We start from the raw sequence: 19,410 nt of genomic DNA on the forward strand, positions 1-19,410 counted from the left end.
GAATTCCTGAAACTGCCAGTGCTGCTTAGTTATCCCCAGTCTGGCCACCGACAACTTACAGGTAACTATCCGTACGAATCACAAAACAGCTGTAATTATAACAACATTACACTATATGTATAGATTTGATAGCACCACAATATACTGACCAGGTATTTCATTTTATAGTTAGAGTGAGTTCTGCATCAGGTTCAAACATATCATGGAAAAATCATCTCAACATCCAAATTGCAAACAAGAAAAACAAAGGAATACACTAAAGCAACAAAGCAAAAAGTATGTGAAGCACCAGTCATTTACCTGAAAGAAAGACATCAGTAGATTGACCACCATTTTCTTGACTAGGCCAAGACCTAGGGCAACAGCACCACCTTCTGGTACAAAACTGAGGAGCAGATTGCCCTCTTTGGTGATGAAGTCATCGGTTCTGTATGTTAAATGGGAATAATGAAAAGAAGTGTTTCTACCCAGTTTCGAACCGGGGACCTTTCTCATGTGAGGCAAACGCTCTAACCGCTACGCTAAAGAAGCTTAAGTGTAGAAAGAAGCCAGGCCAGAGCACAGGATCTGACCAAGGCAGAAGATGACAATTTTTAACATTTCCTGAAATTCGGCCAGATTTCTAAATGTTCTGATGAAACATTCCATATTCCACATAAAAATAAATTCTGCTAAAGGCTGCAAAATGACACAATAACATCTACATATGCAGAACTCCTAAAACCACCCATGTAGCAGATCTATCGGGCTCTGTGAAAACTGGTTCCACACTTCTTTTACCTTCGTTGTATATCAGACTGGATCTAACTCACATTATCTTAAAACTCAAGGGTCTCAAAACCCAGCCTTTCCCAGGACATCATCAGCAGGGTTCATTTTTATGAAATTAAAGAAAACGTTACGCAACCTCCATAGAGAGTGAGCATCCTCTGAGTGCTGCTGAGTCTGAGCGCCGGGATATGACATCATTTCCCACAAACAAAAAATGGCTTTGGAAAAAAACGGGAGGAAAATGGTTTTTTTTCTCATGTTTTTTTGGGGGGGTTTTTTCGTTTTTTTTTTTCCGCAGACCTTCCCATCTCTGGTTTAAAGCCTATCTCTCTGTCCAGCGTTGGTGGTATAGTGGTGAGCATAGCTGCCTTCCAAGCAGTTGACCCGGGTTCGATTCCCGGCCAACGCAGCGTTTATTTTTTTTTTTACACATCCGAGTCTATTCAGTAAGTTTCAAGCCGTTTGCAATGTTAACCCTTCAACTTGCTGTAGCTTGTAACACAATGCATACCATGTTGGTGAGGGAGGGGCTGCTCCAGGTACAGTCAGCATGGACAGCGCACCAAATCATGACCTTCGATAGCTCAGCTGGTAGAGCGGAGGACTGTAGAAAACAATCAGACATCCTTAGGTCGCTGGTTCGATTCCGGCTCGAAGGAATGCTCTTTATTTTTGTGAGACGGGAAAAAAAATGGTAGGTTGATCCTACAGAGTGAAGAGTGGACTTTAGGTGCGAATTCCGTGGTCAGCAAAAGGACCACTTTATCTGGGAAGATCCAAAGAAACTATAACTCTGACGCATCTCACAAAGATCATTGGAACAGGAACTCATCAACTGCAGCCGCGGACTGACAGGCATTACAACTGTATTTTAAAATAAAAAGGTTCACCTCCTATAGGATCTGTGGATGCTCCGTCACATACACAATCCCATGTGGTGTGCGCAGGGGTGTAGACATGTATCCCATATGGTCTAGCGGTTAGGATTCCTGGTTTTCACCCAGGCGGCCCGGGTTCGACTCCCGGTATGGGAAGCTAGTTTTTATTGGAACCCCATGTTGCTATCCATTTGCTAGTTGGTCAAATCAAATAGCATTAATCATATTCCCCAACATCTAAAGCGCTCACCTTACCTGAATATCCACCTCAAAATACTGGGCCAGATTCCTTACCTCTTTGGGCTGGTCAAGGAACATCAGAAAGGGGAGAAATAGATAAGAGAGATTATATAAAATGCAACAGGAGGAAAGATAATGAAAATGGAGAGATTAAAGAAAAGGAGGATAGATTAAAGAAAATGGGAGAGGAAGTGACAAAAGGTAGCGGTAAAGAAAAAGTGGACAAACAGGGAGAGGTAAAGAGAAAGGGTTGGGAGATAAAGAGAACAAAGATAGATGAAGAGGAAAAGGGAGACATAATGCCAATGTCTGTCTAGGGAGATGGTCGACTATGTGCTTGATTTTATACACCTGTTAGCAATGGATGTGGCTGAAATACCTAAACTCAATAATTAGGAGGGGTGTCCACATCCTTTCATAAAGTGTATATGTTTTATATGTAATATGTATAATTTATCCCTTCAGAAAATTCTATTTATGTAAAAGAAACTGTCACTGCGGGAAAAGTGAATAACACAGGACAAACTTATGATAAAACCTGATCATACTGCTCTTGTTCTCAGGGCAGCCCCATCACCATGAGATGGGCATAAAGGGATCAAGTATTATATCTTCTATATCTGATGATTGCTGGAGGCAGGGTGGAATTCCTGAAACTGCCAGTGCTGCTTAGTTATCCCCAGTCTGGCCACCGACAACTTACAGGTAACTATCCGTACGAATCACAAAACAGCTGTAATTATAACAACATTACACTATATGTATAGATTTGATAGCACCACAATATACTGACCAGGTATTTCATTTTATAGTTAGAGTGAGTTCTGCATCAGGTTCAAACATATCATGGAAAAATCATCTCAACATCCAAATTGCAAACAAGAAAAACAAAGGAATACACTAAAGCAACAAAGCAAAAAGTATGTGAAGCACCAGTCATTTACCTGAAAGAAAGACATCAGTAGATTGACCACCATTTTCTTGACTAGGCCAAGACCTAGGGCAACAGCACCACCTTCTGGTACAAAACTGAGGAGCAGATTGCCCTCTTTGGTGATGAAGTCATCGGTTCTGTATGTTAAATGGGAATAATGAAAAGAAGTGTTTCTACCCAGTTTCGAACCGGGGACCTTTCTCATGTGAGGCAAACGCTCTAACCGCTACGCTAAAGAAGCTTAAGTGTAGAAAGAAGCCAGGCCAGAGCACAGGATCTGACCAAGGCAGAAGATGACAATTTTTAACATTTCCTGAAATTCGGCCAGATTTCTAAATGTTCTGATGAAACATTCCATATTCCACATAAAAATAAATTCTGCTAAAGGCTGCAAAATGACACAATAACATCTACATATGCAGAACTCCTAAAACCACCCATGTAGCAGATCTATCGGGCTCTGTGAAAACTGGTTCCACACTTCTTTTACCTTCGTTGTATATCAGACTGGATCTAACTCACATTATCTTAAAACTCAAGGGTCTCAAAACCCAGCCTTTCCCAGGACATCATCAGCAGGGTTCATTTTTATGAAATTAAAGAAAACGTTACGCAACCTCCATAGAGAGTGAGCATCCTCTGAGTGCTGCTGAGTCTGAGCGCCGGGATATGACATCATTTCCCACAAACAAAAAATGGCTTTGGAAAAAAACGGGAGGAAAATGGTTTTTTTTCTCATGTTTTTTTGGGGGGGTTTTTTCGTTTTTTTTTTTCCGCAGACCTTCCCATCTCTGGTTTAAAGCCTATCTCTCTGTCCAGCGTTGGTGGTATAGTGGTGAGCATAGCTGCCTTCCAAGCAGTTGACCCGGGTTCGATTCCCGGCCAACGCAGCGTTTATTTTTTTTTTTACACATCCGAGTCTATTCAGTAAGTTTCAAGCCGTTTGCAATGTTAACCCTTCAACTTGCTGTAGCTTGTAACACAATGCATACCATGTTGGTGAGGGAGGGGCTGCTCCAGGTACAGTCAGCATGGACAGCGCACCAAATCATGACCTTCGATAGCTCAGCTGGTAGAGCGGAGGACTGTAGAAAACAATCAGACATCCTTAGGTCGCTGGTTCGATTCCGGCTCGAAGGAATGCTCTTTATTTTTGTGAGACGGGAAAAAAAATGGTAGGTTGATCCTACAGAGTGAAGAGTGGACTTTAGGTGCGAATTCCGTGGTCAGCAAAAGGACCACTTTATCTGGGAAGATCCAAAGAAACTATAACTCTGACGCATCTCACAAAGATCATTGGAACAGGAACTCATCAACTGCAGCCGCGGACTGACAGGCATTACAACTGTATTTTAAAATAAAAAGGTTCACCTCCTATAGGATCTGTGGATGCTCCGTCACATACACAATCCCATGTGGTGTGCGCAGGGGTGTAGACATGTATCCCATATGGTCTAGCGGTTAGGATTCCTGGTTTTCACCCAGGCGGCCCGGGTTCGACTCCCGGTATGGGAAGCTAGTTTTTATTGGAACCCCATGTTGCTATCCATTTGCTAGTTGGTCAAATCAAATAGCATTAATCATATTCCCCAACATCTAAAGCGCTCACCTTACCTGAATATCCACCTCAAAATACTGGGCCAGATTCCTTACCTCTTTGGGCTGGTCAAGGAACATCAGAAAGGGGAGAAATAGATAAGAGAGATTATATAAAATGCAACAGGAGGAAAGATAATGAAAATGGAGAGATTAAAGAAAAGGAGGATAGATTAAAGAAAATGGGAGAGGAAGTGACAAAAGGTAGCGGTAAAGAAAAAGTGGACAAACAGGGAGAGGTAAAGAGAAAGGGTTGGGAGATAAAGAGAACAAAGATAGATGAAGAGGAAAAGGGAGACATAATGCCAATGTCTGTCTAGGGAGATGGTCGACTATGTGCTTGATTTTATACACCTGTTAGCAATGGATGTGGCTGAAATACCTAAACTCAATAATTAGGAGGGGTGTCCACATCCTTTCATAAAGTGTATATGTTTTATATGTAATATGTATAATTTATCCCTTCAGAAAATTCTATTTATGTAAAAGAAACTGTCACTGCGGGAAAAGTGAATAACACAGGACAAACTTATGATAAAACCTGATCATACTGCTCTTGTTCTCAGGGCAGCCCCATCACCATGAGATGGGCATAAAGGGATCAAGTATTATATCTTCTATATCTGATGATTGCTGGAGGCAGGGTGGAATTCCTGAAACTGCCAGTGCTGCTTAGTTATCCCCAGTCTGGCCACCGACAACTTACAGGTAACTATCCGTACGAATCACAAAACAGCTGTAATTATAACAACATTACATTATATGTATAGATTTGATAGCACCACAATATACTGACCAGGTATTTCATTTTATAGTTAGAGTGAGTTCTGCATCAGGTTCAAACATATCATGGAAAAATCATCTCAACATCCAAATTGCAAACAAGAAAAACAAAGGAATACACTAAAGCAACAAAGCAAAAAGTATGTGAAGCACCAGTCATTTACCTGAAAGAAAGACATCAGTAGATTGACCACCATTTTCTTGACTAGGCCAAGACCTAGGGCAACAGCACCACCTTCTGGTACAAAACTGAGGAGCAGATTGCCCTCTTTGGTGATGAAGTCATCGGTTCTGTATGTTAAATGGGAATAATGAAAAGAAGCGTTTCTACCCAGTTTCGAACCGGGGACCTTTCTCACGTGAGGCAAACGCTCTAACCGCTACGCTAAAGAAGCTTAAGTGTAGAAAGAAGCCAGGCCAGAGCACAGGATCTGACCAAGGCAGAAGATGACAATTTTTAACATTTCCTGAAATTCGGCCAGATTTCTAAATGTTCTGATGAAACATTCCATATTCCACATAAAAATAAATTCTGCTAAAGGCTGCAAAATGACACAATAACATCTACATATGCAGAACTCCTAAAACCACCCATGTAGCAGATCTATCGGGCTCTGTGAAAACTGGTTCCACACTTCTTTTACCTTCGTTGTATATCAGACTGGATCTAACTCACATTATCTTAAAACTCAAGGGTCTCAAAACCCAGCCTTTCCCAGGACATCATCAGCAGGGTTCATTTTTATGAAATTAAAGAAAACGTTACGCAACCTCCATAGAGAGTGAGCATCCTCTGAGTGCTGCTGAGTCTGAGCGCCGGGATATGACATCATTTCCCACAAACAAAAAATGGCTTTGGAAAAAAACGGGAGGAAAATGGTTTTTTTTCTCATGTTTTTTTGGGGGGTTTTTTTCGTTTTTTTTTTCCGCAGACCTTCCCATCTCTGGTTTAAAGCCTATCTCTCTGTCCAGCGTTGGTGGTATAGTGGTGAGCATAGCTGCCTTCCAAGCAGTTGACCCGGGTTCGATTCCCGGCCAACGCAGCGTTTATTTTTTTTTTACACATCCGAGTCTATTCAGTAAGTTTCAAGCCGTTTGCAATGTTAACCCTTCAACTTGCTGTAGCTTGTAACACAATGCATACCATGTTGGTGAGGGAGGGGCTGCTCCAGGTACAGTCAGCATGGACAGCGCACCAAATCATGACCTTCGATAGCTCAGCTGGTAGAGCGGAGGACTGTAGAAAACAATCAGACATCCTTAGGTCGCTGGTTCGATTCCGGCTCGAAGGAATGCTCTTTATTTTTGTGAGACGGGAAAAAAAATGGTAGGTTGATCCTACAGAGTGAAGAGTGGACTTTAGGTGCGAATTCCGTGGTCAGCAAAAGGACCACTTTATCTGGGAAGATCCAAAGAAACTATAACTCTGACGCATCTCACAAAGATCATTGGAACAGGAACTCATCAACTGCAGCCGCGGACTGACAGGCATTACAACTGTATTTTAAAATAAAAAGGTTCACCTCCTATAGGATCTGTGGATGCTCCGTCACATACACAATCCCATGTGGTGTGCGCAGGGGTGTAGACATGTATCCCATATGGTCTAGCGGTTAGGATTCCTGGTTTTCACCCAGGCGGCCCGGGTTCGACTCCCGGTATGGGAAGCTAGTTTTTATTGGAACCCCATGTTGCTATCCATTTGCTAGTTGGTCAAATCAAATAGCATTAATCATATTCCCCAACATCTAAAGCGCTCACCTTACCTGAATATCCACCTCAAAATACTGGGCCAGATTCCTTACCTCTTTGGGCTGGTCAAGGAACATCAGAAAGGGGAGAAATAGATAAGAGAGATTATATAAAATGCAACAGGAGGAAAGATAATGAAAATGGAGAGATTAAAGAAAAGGAGGATAGATTAAAGAAAATGGGAGAGGAAGTGACAAAAGGTAGCGGTAAAGAAAAAGTGGACAAACAGGGAGAGGTAAAGAGAAAGGGTTGGGAGATAAAGAGAACAAAGATAGATGAAGAGGAAAAGGGAGACATAATGCCAATGTCTGTCTAGGGAGATGGTCGACTATGTGCTTGATTTTATACACCTGTTAGCAATGGATGTGGCTGAAATACCTAAACTCAATAATTAGGAGGGGTGTCCACATCCTTTCATAAAGTGTATATGTTTTATATGTAATATGTATAATTTATCCCTTCAGAAAATTCTATTTATGTAAAAGAAACTGTCACTGCGGGAAAAGTGAATAACACAGGACAAACTTATGATAAAACCTGATCATACTGCTCTTGTTCTCAGGGCAGCCCCATCACCATGAGATGGGCATAAAGGGATCAAGTATTATATCTTCTATATCTGATGATTGCTGGAGGCAGGGTGGAATTCCTGAAACTGCCAGTGCTGCTTAGTTATCCCCAGTCTGGCCACCGACAACTTACAGGTAACTATCCGTACGAATCACAAAACAGCTGTAATTATAACAACATTACATTATATGTATAGATTTGATAGCACCACAATATACTGACCAGGTATTTCATTTTATAGTTAGAGTGAGTTCTGCATCAGGTTCAAACATATCATGGAAAAATCATCTCAACATCCAAATTGCAAACAAGAAAAACAAAGGAATACACTAAAGCAACAAAGCAAAAAGTATGTGAAGCACCAGTCATTTACCTGAAAGAAAGACATCAGTAGATTGACCACCATTTTCTTGACTAGGCCAAGACCTAGGGCAACAGCACCACCTTCTGGTACAAAACTGAGGAGCAGATTGCCCTCTTTGGTGATGAAGTCATCGGTTCTGTATGTTAAATGGGAATAATGAAAAGAAGCGTTTCTACCCAGTTTCGAACCGGGGACCTTTCTCACGTGAGGCAAACGCTCTAACCGCTACGCTAAAGAAGCTTAAGTGTAGAAAGAAGCCAGGCCAGAGCACAGGATCTGACCAAGGCAGAAGATGACAATTTTTAACATTTCCTGAAATTCGGCCAGATTTCTAAATGTTCTGATGAAACATTCCATATTCCACATAAAAATAAATTCTGCTAAAGGCTGCAAAATGACACAATAACATCTACATATGCAGAACTCCTAAAACCACCCATGTAGCAGATCTATCGGGCTCTGTGAAAACTGGTTCCACACTTCTTTTACCTTCGTTGTATATCAGACTGGATCTAACTCACATTATCTTAAAACTCAAGGGTCTCAAAACCCAGCCTTTCCCAGGACATCATCAGCAGGGTTCATTTTTATGAAATTAAAGAAAACGTTACGCAACCTCCATAGAGAGTGAGCATCCTCTGAGTGCTGCTGAGTCTGAGCGCCGGGATATGACATCATTTCCCACAAACAAAAAATGGCTTTGGAAAAAAACGGGAGGAAAATGGTTTTTTTTCTCATGTTTTTTTGGGGGTTTTTTTTCGTTTTTTTTTTTCCACAGACCTTCCCATCTCTGGTTTAAAGCCTATCTCTCTGTCCAGCGTTGGTGGTATAGTGGTGAGCATAGCTGCCTTCCAAGCAGTTGACCCGGGTTCGGTTCCCGGCCAACGCAGCGTTTCTTTTTTTTTTTACACATCCGAGTCTATTCAGTAAGTTTCAAGCCGTTTGCAATGTTAACCCTTCAACTTGCTGTAGCTTGTAACACAATGCATACCATGTTGGTGAGGGAGGGGCTGCTCCAGGTACAGTCAGCATGGACAGCGCGCCAAATCATGACCTTCGATAGCTCAGCTGGTAGAGCGGAGGACTGTAGAAAACAATCAGACATCCTTAGGTCGCTGGTTCGATTCCGGCTCGAAGGAATGCTCTTTATTTTTGTGAGAAGGGAAAAAAAATAGTAGGTTGATCCTACAGAGTGAAGAGTGGACTTTAGGTGCGAATTCCGTGGTCAGCAAAAGGACCACTTTATCTGGGAAGATCCAAAGAAACTATAACTCTGACGCATCTCACAAAGATCATTGGAACAGGAACTCATCAACTGCAGCCGCGGACTGACAGGCATTACAACTGTATTTTAAAATAAAAAGGTTCACCTCCTATAGGATCTGTGGATGCTCCGTCACATACACAATCCCATGTGGTGTGCGCAGGGGTGTAGACATGTATCACATATGGTCTAGCGGTTAGGATTCCTGGTTTTCACCCAGGCGGCCCGGGTTCGACTCCCGGTATGGGAAGCTAGTTTTTATTGGAACCCCATGTTGCTATCCATTTGCTAGTTGGTCAAATCAAATAGCATTAATCATATTCCCCAACATCTAAAGCGCTCACCTTACCTGAATATCCACCTCAAAATACTGGGCCAGATTCCTTACCTCTTTGGGCTGGTCAAGGAACATCAGAAAGGGGAGAAATAGATAAGAGAGATTATATAAAATGCAACAGGAGGAAAGATAATGAAAATGGAGAGATTAAAGAAAAGGAGGATAGATTAAAGAAAATGGGAGAGGAAGTGACAAAAGGTAGCGGTAAAGAAAAAGTGGACAAACAGGGAGAGGTAAAGAGAAAGGGTTGGGAGATAAAGAGAACAAAGATAGATGAAGAGGAAAAGGGAGACATAATGCCAATGTCTGTCTAGGGAGATGGTCGACTATGTGCTTGATTTTATACACCTGTTAGCAATGGATGTGGCTGAAATACCTAAACTCAATAATTAGGAGGGGTGTCCACATCCTTTCATAAAGTGTATATGTTTTATATGTAATATGTATAATTTATCCCTTCAGAAAATTCTATTTATGTAAAAGAAACTGTCACTGCGGGAAAAGTGAATAACACAGGACAAACTTATGATAAAACCTGATCATACTGCTCTTGTTCTCAGGGCAGCCCCATCACCATGAGATGGGCATAAAGGGATCAAGTATTATATCTTCTATATCTGATGATTGCTGGAGGCAGGGTGGAATTCCTGAAACTGCCAGTGCTGCTTAGTTATCCCCAGTCTGGCCACCGACAACTTACAGGTAACTATCCGTACGAATCACAAAACAGCTGTAATTATAACAACATTACATTATATGTATAGATTTGATAGCACCACAATATACTGACCAGGTATTTCATTTTATAGTTAGAGTGAGTTCTGCATCAGGTTCAAACATATCATGGAAAAATCATCTCAACATCCAAATTGCAAACAAGAAAAACAAAGGAATACACTAAAGCAACAAAGCAAAAAGTATGTGAAGCACCAGTCATTTACCTGAAAGAAAGACATCAGTAGATTGACCACCATTTTCTTGACTAGGCCAAGACCTAGGGCAACAGCACCACCTTCTGGTACAAAACTGAGGAGCAGATTGCCCTCTTTGGTGATGAAGTCATCGGTTCTGTATGTTAAATGGGAATAATGAAAAGAAGCGTTTCTACCCAGTTTCGAACCGGGGACCTTTCTCACGTGAGGCAAACGCTCTAACCGCTACGCTAAAGAAGCTTAAGTGTAGAAAGAAGCCAGGCCAGAGCACAGGATCTGACCAAGGCAGAAGATGACAATTTTTAACATTTCCTGAAATTCGGCCAGATTTCTAAATGTTCTGATGAAACATTCCATATTCCACATAAAAATAAATTCTGCTAAAGGCTGCAAAATGACACAATAACATCTACATATGCAGAACTCCTAAAACCACCCATGTAGCAGATCGATCGGGCTCTGTGAAAACTGGTTCCACACTTCTTTTACCTTCGTTGTATATCAGACTGGATCTAACTCACATTATCTTAAAACTCAAGGGTCTCAAAACCCAGCCTTTCCCAGGACATCATCAGCAGGGTTCATTTTTATGAAATTAAAGAAAACGTTACGCAACCTCCATAGAGAGTGAGCATCCTCTGAGTGCTGCTGAGTCTGAGCGCCGGGATATGACATCATTTCCCACAAACAAAAAATGGCTTTGGAAAAAAACGGGAGGAAAATGGTTTTTTTTCTCATGTTTTTTTGGGGTTTTTTTTTCGTTTTTTTTTTTCCGCAGACCTTCCCATCTCTGGTTTAAAGCCTATCTCTCTGTCCAGCGTTGGTGGTATAGTGGTGAGCATAGCTGCCTTCCAAGCAGTCACCTGGGTTCGATTCCCGGCCAACGCAGCGTTTATTTTTTTTTTTACACATCCGAGTCTATTCAGTAAGTTTCAAGCCGTTTGCAATGTTAACCCTTCAACTTGCTGTAGCTTGTAACACAATGCATACCATGTTGGTGAGGGAGGGGCTGCTCCAGGTACTGCTTCCCCAACATCTAAAGCGCTCACCTTACCTGAATATCCACCTCAAAATACTGGGCCAGATTCCTTACCTCTTTGGGCTGGTCAAGGAACATCAGAAAGGGGAGAAATAGATAAGAGAGATTCTATAAAATGCAACAGGAGGAAAGATAATGAAAATGGAGAGATTAAAGAAAAGGAGGATAGATTAAAGAAAATGGGAGAGGAAGAGACAAAAGGTAGCGGTAAAGAAAAAGTGGACAAACAGGGAGAGGTAAAGAGAAAGGGTTGGGAGATAAAGAGAACAAAGATAGATGAAGAGGAAAAGGGAGACATAATGCCAATGTCTGTCTAGGGAGATGGTCGACTATGTACTTGATTTTATTCACCTGTTAGCAATGGATGTGGCTGAAATACCTAAACTCAATAATTAGGAGGGGTGTCCACATCCTTTCATAAAGTGTATATGTTTTATATGTAATATGTATAATTTATCCCTTCAGAAAATTCTATTTATGTAAAAGAAACTGTCACTGCGGGAAAAGTGAATTACACAGGACAAACTTATGGTAAAACCTGATCATACTGCTCTTGTTCTCAGGGCAGCCCCATCACCATGAGATGGGCATAAAGGGATCAAGTATTATATCTTCTATATCTGATGATTGCTGGAGGCAGGGTGGAATTCCTGAAACTGCCAGTGCTGCTTAGTTATCCCCAGTCTGGCCACCGACAACTTACAGGTAACTATCCGTACGAATCACAAAACAGCTGTAATTATAACAACATTACATTATATGTATAGATTTGATAGCACCACAATATACTGACCAGGTATTTCATTTTATAGTTAGAGTGAGTTCTGCATCAGGTTCAAACATATCATGGAAAAATCATCTCAACATCCAAATTGCAAACAAGAAAAACAAAGGAATACACTAAAGCAACAAAGCAAAAAGTATGTGAAGCACCAGTCATTTACCTGAAAGAAAGACATCAGTAGATTGACCACCATTTTCTTGACTAGGCCAAGACCTAGGGCAACAGCACCACCTTCTGGTACAAAACTGAGGAGCAGATTGCCCTCTTTGGTGATGAAGTCATCGGTTCTGTATGTTAAATGGGAATAATGAAAAGAAGCGTTTCTACCCAGTTTCGAACCGGGGACCTTTCTCACGTGAGGCAAACGCTCTAACCGCTACGCTAAAGAAGCTTAAGTGTAGAAAGAAGCCAGGCCAGAGCACAGGATCTGACCAAGGCAGAAGATGACAATTTTTAACATTTCCTGAAATTCGGCCAGATTTCTAAATGTTCTGATGAAACATTCCATATTCCACATAAAAATAAATTCTGCTAAAGGCTGCAAAATGACACAATAACATCTACATATGCAGAACTCCTAAAACCACCCATGTAGCAGATCTATCGGGCTCTGTGAAAACTGGTTCCACACTTCTTTTACCTTCGTTGTATATCAGACTGGATCTAACTCACATTATCTTAAAACTCAAGGGTCTCAAAACCCAGCCTTTCCCAGGACATCATCAGCAGGGTTCATTTTTATGAAATTAAAGAAAACGTTACGCAACCTCCATAGAGAGTGAGCATCCTCTGAGTGCTGCTGAGTCTGAGCGCCGGGATATGACATCATTTCCCACAAACAAAAAATGGCTTTGGAAAAAAACGGGAGGAAAATGGTTTTTTTTCTCATGTTTTTTTGGGGGTTTTTTTTCGTTTTTTTTTTTCCACAGACCTTCCCATCTCTGGTTTAAAGCCTATCTCTCTGTCCAGCGTTGGTGGTATAGTGGTGAGCATAGCTGCCTTCCAAGCAGTTGACCCGGGTTCAATTCCCGGCCAACGCAGCGTTTCTTTTTTTTTTTACACATCCGAGTCTATTCAGTAAGTTTCAAGCCGTTTGCAATGTTAACCCTTCAACTTGCTGTAGCTTGTAACACAATGCATACCATGTTGGTGAGGGAGGGGCTGCTCCAGGTACAGTCAGCATGGACAGCGCACCAAATCATGACCTTCGATAGCTCAGCTGGTAGAGCGGAGGACTGTAGAAAACAATCAGACATCCTTAGGTCGCTGGTTCGATTCCGGCTCGAAGGAATGCTCTTTATTTTTGTGAGAAGGGAAAAAAAATGGTAGGTTGATCCTACAGAGTGAAGAGTGGACTTTAGGTGCGAATTCCGTGGTCAGCAAAAGGACCACTTTATCTGGGAAGATCCAAAGAAACTATAACTCTGACGCATCTCACAAAGATCATTGGAACAGGAACTCATCAACTGCAGCCGCGGACTGACAGGCATTACGACTGTATTTTAAAATAAAAAGGTTCACCTCCTATAGGATCTGTGGATGCTCCGTCACATACACAATCCCATGTGGTGTGCGCAGGGGTGTAGACATGTATCCCATATGGTCTAGCGGTTAGGATTCCTGGTTTTCACCCAGGCGGCCCGGGTTCGACTCCCGTTATGGGAAGCTAGTTTTTATTGGAACCCCATGTTGCTATCCATTTGCTAGTTGGTCAAATCAAATAGCATTAATCATATTCCCCAACATCTAAAGCGCTCACCTTACCTGAATATCCACCTCAAAATACTGGGCCAGATTCCTTACCTCTTTGGGCTGGTCAAGGAACATCAGAAAGGGGAGAAATAGATAAGAGAGATTCTATAAAATGCAACAGGAGGAAAGATAATGAAAATGGAGAGATTAAAGAAAAGGAGGATAGATTAAAGAAAATGGGAGAGGAAGTGACAAAAGGTAGCGGTAAAGAAAAAGTGGACAAACAGGGAGAGGTAAAGAGAAAGGGTTGGGAGATAAAGAGAACAAAGATAGATGAAGAGGAAAAGGGAGACATAATGCCAATGTCTGTCTAGGGAGATGGTCGACTATGTACTTGATTTTATTCACCTGTTAGCAATGGATGTGGCTGAAATACCTAAACTCAATAATTAGGAGGGGTGTCCACATCCTTTCATAAAGTGTATATGTTTTATATGTAATATGTATAATTTATCCCTTCAGAAAATTCTATTTATGTAAAAGAAACTGTCACTGCGGGAAAAGTGAATTACACAGGACAAACTTATGATAAAACCTGATCATACTGCTCTTGTTCTCAGGGCAGCCCCATCACCATGAGATGGGCATAAAGGGATCAAGTATTATATCTTCTATATCTGATGATTGCTGGAGGCAGGGTGGAATTCCTGAAACTGCCAGTGCTGCTTAGTTATCCCCAGTCTGGCCACCGACAACTTACAGGTAACTATCCGTACGAATCACAAAACAGCTGTAATTATAACAACATTACATTATATGTATAGATTTGATAGCACCACAATATACTGACCAGGTATTTCATTTTATAGTTAGAGTGAGTTCTGCATCAGGTTCAAACATATCATGGAAAAATCATCTCAACATCCAAATTGCAAACAAGAAAAACAAAGGAATACACTAAAGCAACAAAGCAAAAAGTATGTGAAGCACCAGTCATTTACCTGAAAGAAAGACATCAGTAGATTGACCACCATTTTCTTGACTAGGCCAAGACCTAGGGCAACAGCACCACCTTGTGGTACAAAACTGAGGAGCAGATTGCCCTCTTTGGTGATGAAGTCATCGGTTCTGTATGTTAAATGGGAATAATGAAAAGAAGCGTTTCTACCCAGTTTCAAACCGGGGACCTTTCTCACGTGAGGCAAACGCTCTAACCGCTACGCTAAAGAAGCTTAAGTGTAGAAAGAAGCCAGGCCAGAGCACAGGATCTGACCAAGGCAGAAGATGACAATTTTTAACATTTCCTGAAATTCGGCCAGATTTCTAAATGTTCTGATGAAACATTCCATATTCCACATAAAAATAAATTCTGCTAAAGGCTGCAAAATGACACAATAACATCTACATATGCAGAACTCCTAAAACCACCCATGTAGCAGATCTATCGGGCTCTGTGAAAACTGGTTCCACACTTCTTTTACCTTCGTTGTATATCAGACTGGATCTAACTCACATTATCTTAAAACTCAAGGGTCTCAAAACCCAGCCTTTCCCAGGACATCATCAGCAGGGTTCATTTTTATGAAATTAAAGAAAACGTTACGCAACCTCCATAGAGAGTGAGCATCCTCTGAGTGCTGCTGAGTCTGAGCGCCGGGATATGACATCATTTCCCACAAACAAAAAATGGCTTTGGAAAAAAACGGGAGGAAAATGGTTTTTTTTCTCATGTTTTTTTGGGGGGTTTTTTTCGTTTTTTTTTTTTTTTTTTTTTTTCTGCAGACCTTCCCATCTCTGGTTTAAAGCCTATCTCTCTGTCCAGCGTTGGTGGTATAGTGGTGAGCATAGCTGCCTTCCAAGCAGTTGACCCGGGTTCGATTCCCGGCCAACGCAGCGTTTATTTTTTTTTTACACATCCGAGTCTATTCAGTAAGTTTCAAGCCGTTTGCAATGTTAACCCTTCAACTTGCTGTAGCTTGTAACACAATGCATACCATGTTGGTGAGGGAGGGGCTGCTCCAGGTACAGTCAGCATGGACAGCGCACCAAATCATGACCTTCGATAGCTCAGCTGGTAGAGCGGAGGACTGTAGAAAACAATCAGACATCCTTAGGTCGCTGGTTCGATTCCGGCTCGAAGGAATGCTCTTTATTTTTGTGAGACGGGAAAAAAAATGGTAGGTTGATCCTACAGAGTGAAGAGTGGACTTTAGGTGCGAATTCCGTGGTCAGCAAAAGGACCACTTTATCTGGGAAGATCCAAAGAAACTATAACTCTGACGCATCTCACAAAGATCATTGGAACAGGAACTCATCAACTGCAGCCGCGGACTGACAGGCATTACAACTGTATTTTAAAATAAAAAGGTTCACCTCCTATAGGATCTGTGGATGCTCCGTCACATACACAATCCCATGTGGTGTGCGCAGGGGTGTAGACATGTATCCCATATGGTCTAGCGGTTAGGATTCCTGGTTTTCACCCAGGCGGCCCGGGTTCGACTCCCGGTATGGGAAGCTAGTTTTTATTGGAACCCCATGTTGCTATCCATTTGCTAGTTGGTCAAATCAAATAGCATTAATCATATTCCCCAACATCTAAAGCGCTCACCTTACCTGAATATCCACCTCAAAATACTGGGCCAGATTCCTTACCTCTTTGGGCTGGTCAAGGAACATCAGAAAGGGGAGAAATAGATAAGAGAGATTATATAAAATGCAACAGGAGGAAAGATAATGAAAATGGAGAGATTAAAGAAAAGGAGGATAGATTAAAGAAAATGGGAGAGGAAGTGACAAAAGGTAGCGGTAAAGAAAAAGTGGACAAACAGGGAGAGGTAAAGAGAAAGGGTTGGGAGATAAAGAGAACAAAGATAGATGAAGAGGAAAAGGGAGACATAATGCCAATGTCTGTCTAGGGAGATGGTCGACTATGTGCTTGATTTTATTCACCTGTTAGCAATGGATGTGGCTGAAATACCTAAACTCAATAATTAGGAGGGGTGTCCACATCCTTTCATAAAGTGTATATGTTTTATATGTAATATGTATAATTTATCCCTTCAGAAAATTCTATTTATGTAAAAGAAACTGTCACTGCGGGAAAAGTGAATAACACAGGACAAACTTATGATAAAACCTGATCATACTGCTCTTGTTCTCAGGGCAGCCCCATCACCATGAGATGGGCATAAAGGGATCAAGTATTATATCTTCTATATCTGATGATTGCTGGAGGCAGGGTGGAATTCCTGAAACTGCCAGTGCTGCTTAGTTATCCCCAGTCTGGCCACCGACAACTTACAGGTAACTATCCGTACGAATCACAAAACAGCTGTAATTATAACAACATTACATTATATGTATAGATTTGATAGCACCACAATATACTGACCAGGTATTTCATTTTATAGTTAGAGTGAGTTCTGCATCAGGTTCAAACATATCATGGAAAAATCATCTCAACATCCAAATTGCAAACAAGAAAAACAAAGGAATACACTAAAGCAACAAAGCAAAAAGTATGTGAAGCACCAGTCATTTACTTGAAAGAAAGACATCAGTAGATTGACCACCATTTTCTTGACTAGGCCTAGACCTAGGGCAACAGCACCACCTTGTGGTACAAAACTGAGGAGCAGATTGCCCTCTTTGGTGATGAAGTCATCGGTTCTGTATGTTAAATGGGAATAATGAAAGGAAGCGTTTCTACCCAGTTTCGAACCGGGGACCTTTCTCACGTGAGGCAAACGCTCTAACCGCTACGCTAAAGAAGCTTAAGTGTAGAAAGAAGCCAGGCCAGAGCACAGGATCTGACCAAGGCAGAAGATGACAATTTTTAACATTTCCTGAAATTCGGCCAGATTTCTAAATGTTCTGATGAAACATGCCATATTCCACATAAAAATAAATTCTGCTAAAGGCTGCAAAATGACACAATAACATCTACATATGCAGAACTCCTAAAACCACCCATGTAGCAGATCGATCGGGCTCTGTGAAAACTGGTTCCACACTTCTTTTACCTTCGTTGTATATCAGACTGGATCTAACTCACATTATCTTAAAACTCAAGGGTCTCAAAACCCAGCCTTTCCCAGGACATCATCAGCAGGGTTCATTTTTATGAAATTAAAGAAAACGTTACGCAACCTCCATAGAGAGTGAGCATCCTCTGAGTGCTGCTGAGTCTGAGCGCCGGGATATGACATAATTTCCCACAAACAAAAAATGGCTTTGGAAAAAAACGGGAGGAAAATGGTTTTTTTTCTCATGTTTTTTTGGGGGTTTTTTTTCGTTTTTTTTTTTCCACAGACCTTCCCATCTCTGGTTTAAAGCCTATCTCTCTGTCCAGCGTTGGTGGTATAGTGGTGAGCATAGCTGCTTTCCAAGCAGTTGACCCGGGTTCGATTCCCGGCCAACGCAGCGTTTCTTTTTTTTTTTACACATCCGAGTCTATTCAGTAAGTTTCAAGCCGTTTGCAATGTTAACCCTTCAACTTGCTGTAGCTTGTAACACAATGCATACCATGTTGGTGAGGGAGGGGCTGCTCCAGGTACAGTCAGCATGGACAGCGCACCAAATCATGACCTTCGATAGCTCAGCTGGTAGAGCGGAGGACTGTAGAAAACAATCAGACATCCTTAGGTCGCTGGTTCGATTCCGGCTCGAAGGAATGCTCTTTATTTTTGTGAGAAGGGAAAAAAAATAGTAGGTTGATCCTACAGAGTGAAGAGTGGACTTTAGGTGCGAATTCCGTGGTCAGCAAAAGGACCACTTTATCTGGGAAGATCCAAAGAAACTATAACTCTGACGCATCTCACAAAGATCATTGGAACAGGAACTCATCAACTGCAGCCGCGGACTGACAGGCATTACAACTGTATTTTAAAATAAAAAGGTTCACCTCCTATAGGATCTGTGGATGCTCCGTCACATACACAATCCCATGTGGTGTGCGCAGGGGTGTAGACATGTATCCCATATGGTCTAGCGGTTAGGATTCCTGGTTTTCACCCAGGCGGCCCGGGTTCGACTCCTGGTATGGGAAGCTAGTTTTTATTGGAACCCCATGTTGCTATCCATTTGCTAGTTGGTCAAATCAAATAGCATTAATCATATTCCCCAACATCTAAAGCGCTCACCTTACCTGAATATCCACCTCAAAATACTGGGCCAGATTCCTTACCTCTTTGGGCTGGTCAAGGAACATCAGAAAGGGGAGAAATAGATAAGAGAGATTATATAAAATGCAACAGGAGGAAAGATAATGAAAATGGAGAGATTAAAGAAAAGGAGGATAGATTAAAGAAAATGGGAGAGGAAGTGACAAAAGGTAGCGGTAAAGAAAAAGTGGACAAACAGGGAGAGGTAAAGAGAAAGGGTTGGGAGATAAAGAGAACAAAGATAGATGAAGAGGAAAAGGGAGACATAATGCCAATGTCTGTCTAGGGAGATGGTCGACTATGTGCTTG

The 19,410-nt window shown here is 41.6% G+C and overlaps 22 non-coding genes across 22 annotated transcripts; all 22 read left to right on the plus strand.

The window, feature by feature from the left end:
* Positions 1 to 1,108: 1,108 nt before the first annotated feature.
* On the plus strand, positions 1,109 to 1,180 carry TRNAG-UCC (transfer RNA glycine (anticodon UCC)). Its single transcript has one exon. It is a non-coding gene; the product is annotated as a tRNA-Gly (tRNA).
* A 164-nt stretch (positions 1,181 to 1,344) lies between these two features.
* Positions 1,345 to 1,430, plus strand: TRNAY-GUA (transfer RNA tyrosine (anticodon GUA)). The gene is given in 2 exon segments: positions 1,345 to 1,381; positions 1,395 to 1,430. It is a non-coding gene; the product is annotated as a tRNA-Tyr (tRNA).
* A 303-nt stretch (positions 1,431 to 1,733) lies between these two features.
* Positions 1,734 to 1,805, plus strand: TRNAE-UUC (transfer RNA glutamic acid (anticodon UUC)). The gene has a single exon. It is a non-coding gene; the product is annotated as a tRNA-Glu (tRNA).
* Positions 1,806 to 3,641: 1,836 nt separating this feature from the next.
* On the plus strand, positions 3,642 to 3,713 carry TRNAG-UCC (transfer RNA glycine (anticodon UCC)). Its single transcript has one exon. It is a non-coding gene; the product is annotated as a tRNA-Gly (tRNA).
* A 164-nt stretch (positions 3,714 to 3,877) lies between these two features.
* Positions 3,878 to 3,963, plus strand: TRNAY-GUA (transfer RNA tyrosine (anticodon GUA)). Its single transcript is given in 2 exon segments — positions 3,878 to 3,914; positions 3,928 to 3,963. It is a non-coding gene; the product is annotated as a tRNA-Tyr (tRNA).
* Positions 3,964 to 4,266: 303 nt separating this feature from the next.
* TRNAE-UUC (transfer RNA glutamic acid (anticodon UUC)) lies at positions 4,267 to 4,338 on the plus strand. Its single transcript has one exon. It is a non-coding gene; the product is annotated as a tRNA-Glu (tRNA).
* Positions 4,339 to 6,173: 1,835 nt separating this feature from the next.
* On the plus strand, positions 6,174 to 6,245 carry TRNAG-UCC (transfer RNA glycine (anticodon UCC)). The gene has a single exon. It is a non-coding gene; the product is annotated as a tRNA-Gly (tRNA).
* A 163-nt stretch (positions 6,246 to 6,408) lies between these two features.
* TRNAY-GUA (transfer RNA tyrosine (anticodon GUA)) lies at positions 6,409 to 6,494 on the plus strand. Its single transcript is given in 2 exon segments — positions 6,409 to 6,445; positions 6,459 to 6,494. It is a non-coding gene; the product is annotated as a tRNA-Tyr (tRNA).
* Positions 6,495 to 6,797: 303 nt separating this feature from the next.
* TRNAE-UUC (transfer RNA glutamic acid (anticodon UUC)) lies at positions 6,798 to 6,869 on the plus strand. The gene has a single exon. It is a non-coding gene; the product is annotated as a tRNA-Glu (tRNA).
* Positions 6,870 to 8,705: 1,836 nt separating this feature from the next.
* On the plus strand, positions 8,706 to 8,777 carry TRNAG-UCC (transfer RNA glycine (anticodon UCC)). The gene has a single exon. It is a non-coding gene; the product is annotated as a tRNA-Gly (tRNA).
* A 164-nt stretch (positions 8,778 to 8,941) lies between these two features.
* On the plus strand, positions 8,942 to 9,027 carry TRNAY-GUA (transfer RNA tyrosine (anticodon GUA)). Its single transcript is given in 2 exon segments — positions 8,942 to 8,978; positions 8,992 to 9,027. It is a non-coding gene; the product is annotated as a tRNA-Tyr (tRNA).
* A 303-nt stretch (positions 9,028 to 9,330) lies between these two features.
* TRNAE-UUC (transfer RNA glutamic acid (anticodon UUC)) lies at positions 9,331 to 9,402 on the plus strand. Its single transcript has one exon. It is a non-coding gene; the product is annotated as a tRNA-Glu (tRNA).
* A 1,836-nt stretch (positions 9,403 to 11,238) lies between these two features.
* Positions 11,239 to 11,309, plus strand: TRNAG-UCC (transfer RNA glycine (anticodon UCC)). The gene has a single exon. It is a non-coding gene; the product is annotated as a tRNA-Gly (tRNA).
* A 1,903-nt stretch (positions 11,310 to 13,212) lies between these two features.
* Positions 13,213 to 13,284, plus strand: TRNAG-UCC (transfer RNA glycine (anticodon UCC)). The gene has a single exon. It is a non-coding gene; the product is annotated as a tRNA-Gly (tRNA).
* Positions 13,285 to 13,448: 164 nt separating this feature from the next.
* On the plus strand, positions 13,449 to 13,534 carry TRNAY-GUA (transfer RNA tyrosine (anticodon GUA)). The gene is given in 2 exon segments: positions 13,449 to 13,485; positions 13,499 to 13,534. It is a non-coding gene; the product is annotated as a tRNA-Tyr (tRNA).
* A 303-nt stretch (positions 13,535 to 13,837) lies between these two features.
* TRNAE-UUC (transfer RNA glutamic acid (anticodon UUC)) lies at positions 13,838 to 13,909 on the plus strand. Its single transcript has one exon. It is a non-coding gene; the product is annotated as a tRNA-Glu (tRNA).
* A 1,848-nt stretch (positions 13,910 to 15,757) lies between these two features.
* On the plus strand, positions 15,758 to 15,829 carry TRNAG-UCC (transfer RNA glycine (anticodon UCC)). Its single transcript has one exon. It is a non-coding gene; the product is annotated as a tRNA-Gly (tRNA).
* Positions 15,830 to 15,992: 163 nt separating this feature from the next.
* On the plus strand, positions 15,993 to 16,078 carry TRNAY-GUA (transfer RNA tyrosine (anticodon GUA)). Its single transcript is given in 2 exon segments — positions 15,993 to 16,029; positions 16,043 to 16,078. It is a non-coding gene; the product is annotated as a tRNA-Tyr (tRNA).
* Positions 16,079 to 16,381: 303 nt separating this feature from the next.
* Positions 16,382 to 16,453, plus strand: TRNAE-UUC (transfer RNA glutamic acid (anticodon UUC)). The gene has a single exon. It is a non-coding gene; the product is annotated as a tRNA-Glu (tRNA).
* Positions 16,454 to 18,289: 1,836 nt separating this feature from the next.
* On the plus strand, positions 18,290 to 18,361 carry TRNAG-UCC (transfer RNA glycine (anticodon UCC)). Its single transcript has one exon. It is a non-coding gene; the product is annotated as a tRNA-Gly (tRNA).
* Positions 18,362 to 18,525: 164 nt separating this feature from the next.
* Positions 18,526 to 18,611, plus strand: TRNAY-GUA (transfer RNA tyrosine (anticodon GUA)). Its single transcript is given in 2 exon segments — positions 18,526 to 18,562; positions 18,576 to 18,611. It is a non-coding gene; the product is annotated as a tRNA-Tyr (tRNA).
* A 303-nt stretch (positions 18,612 to 18,914) lies between these two features.
* TRNAE-UUC (transfer RNA glutamic acid (anticodon UUC)) lies at positions 18,915 to 18,986 on the plus strand. The gene has a single exon. It is a non-coding gene; the product is annotated as a tRNA-Glu (tRNA).
* Positions 18,987 to 19,410: the final 424 nt, after the last annotated feature.

This window comes from Spea bombifrons, chromosome 3 (assembly GCF_027358695.1).
Source record: "Spea bombifrons isolate aSpeBom1 chromosome 3, aSpeBom1.2.pri, whole genome shotgun sequence".
Classification (NCBI taxonomy): Eukaryota; Metazoa; Chordata; class Amphibia; order Anura; family Pelobatidae; genus Spea; species Spea bombifrons.